At 40.0% G+C, this 2,155-nt stretch overlaps 1 long non-coding RNA gene across 1 annotated transcript in view; it reads right to left on the bottom strand.

The window, feature by feature from the left end:
* Positions 1–1,889, bottom strand: part of LOC140706319 (uncharacterized) — a 10,228-nt gene extending 8,339 nt beyond the window's left edge. Inside the window, exon 1 of the long non-coding RNA XR_012085957.2 lies at positions 1,766–1,889. This is a non-coding gene — a long non-coding RNA (uncharacterized LOC140706319). The remainder of the gene's footprint in view (positions 1–1,765) is intronic.
* Between the last annotated feature and the right edge of the window lie 266 nt (positions 1,890–2,155).

The raw sequence follows: 2,155 nt of genomic DNA, 5'->3' as shown, positions 1-2,155 counted from the left end.
AACTGACAAGAATTTTCTAAGTCGAGATGGACATCTTCAGATCTTCTAGTTCCAACAAGGGTCAAAGTCTTGACAGATACTTTTAGCATTAAATCTAAAATGGGCTGCCAGTCAATTGAAGTTCTCAACATTTTGATTATTTTTGTCTGGAAGAGACAGAGACCACAAGGTATCTGCCTGTTGGTAGGACATAGCCTCTGCTGGATATTGTGGTTTCTATGAGTGGCCTTAGGTTTATTATACTATCTTCCAGATGCTTCCCTGACAACAAAAAGCTGCCGGGTTGAATTCTATGGGAGATTTCCTCTATCTGCGCTCTAGCCTTCTTTAATGTTGCTTCATTACACATAACTCCTCCTTTATGAATCACTAAGAAGACTGGGCTCTGCATTGAAGAGAGCATTTAAATCATGTTTACAGCTTGGGTCACCTCTGAATACCATGGAGTGACCACAGCATTGACAGAAGCATCAACCATGTCAGCTAGAAAACTCCCTACGACATTTTGAAAACCAGTAGGATCCATCAGTCTTTGGCAATGGGCCATGATATTAGGTCCCCCCCTCTCCACAAAGGGGTACAGTTGTGTGGAGTCCAAATTCCAGCAGGGACTGTGCAGAATTCAATATAAGTAGGAGCTGTTTTCAAATATTCACCAACTAATGTTGGGTAAAGTGGTCTTTTAGGCCAGATGGATGGGGTATAAATCAAATAAATGAATAAATGAATAAATGTATAGACAGACAGAGAGACAGAGAGACAGAGAGACAGACAGAGAGACAGAGAGACAGAGAGACAGACAGAGAGACAGAGAGACAGAGAGACAGACAGATAGATAGATAGATAGATAGATAGATAGATAGATAGATAGATAGATAGATAGATAGATAGATAGATAGATAGATAGATAGATAGATAGATAGATAGATAGATAGATAGATAGATAACCTGTATGCAGGAAACAAAAATCCACTTTCCTGCATATCCATCATTTGATTTAAAAACTTTAACATGTGTGCTTAAAACTAAATTTCCATCTTTCGAAGAAGCCCAACAATATGGTTGTGAAACACAAAAGCATTTTAATAACACATCTGCAACTGGACACAATATTTACATCAACTGGTAGCAGCACAGAAATGGACATGGCAAACTGAGGAATGACTGGTGCCTCTTGATGGCATCTAGCCTCCGGAGTCTCGTTATGTATGAAGTGTTCACACCGTTTTCCAATTGTCTTCTATAAACAACTCAAGGTACTGTGTTTGACTTTCAAAGCGCATAATGCATGTGTTAAGCTTTTAGCCATTCTTCTTCAAAGGGAATCTATTGAAGATTTCACACCACCAGGAAGCACTATTAATCAATCAGTAAGGCTAGATTACATAAAGAGCTTTCATTTAAAAGCAAACCGGCCAATCCTTCACTCACATTGATGTTTGTTTTAAAACCATAATGGCTCCCATCCAGAGATAGAAATGATTAAAACTGCATAGTGAATCTTTCTGCCCTGCTTTTTTTTGTTTTGGACACAAGTTTCCCACGGCTCTAACCTCACTACAAGAAGTTGTTTTAGGTCTCAAGCTGGGACTGAGGCTGCAAACTGGAAAAAAAAAAAGATCTGTTGCATTGGAGCTACCCATTTAAAAAAAATTAATTTATGAGCCTTTCCTGGTTACTTCTGGGTGGACTTGGGTACCCCTGTATCCTTTTCCTTTTTTATTAAGGGTGAATTAAGATAAAGATCTACCAAATAATAACTTACCCTGGTGTCCATACAGCCGCACACTGAGCTGGCGATCTCTTGGTTAACTTCATTCAGTCCAAGTGGCAAAACAAGACTTCTTCTTTCTGGCACAAGGATGATTTATTGTTGCTGATACCGGAGCAGAATCAAACTAAATTTTAGTTTGCAGAGGAAACACGGGCCTCGGAGAAACTAGGCCCAGGACATTCACACATAGTTCAGGCAAATAGAGAAACATTCACAGGTAGTAAGTATAGAATGTCATTGTAACACTTTTGTTTTGCTCATCATCCTTTCGATCTGGCATATGGCCTGGTGCTGGGATGGAGGCAGGAGGAAACCAGCCGATGGCAAGCCAAAACATTCACACCAGGGAGCCGGAGAGTGAAGGCCATATATCAGGGCCCA

The sequence above is a fragment of the Pogona vitticeps genome, chromosome 4, assembly GCF_051106095.1.
Source record: "Pogona vitticeps strain Pit_001003342236 chromosome 4, PviZW2.1, whole genome shotgun sequence".
In the NCBI taxonomy this organism is placed as follows: domain Eukaryota; kingdom Metazoa; phylum Chordata; class Lepidosauria; order Squamata; family Agamidae; genus Pogona; species Pogona vitticeps.
This window is presented reverse-complemented; position numbering and strand designations above follow the sequence as displayed.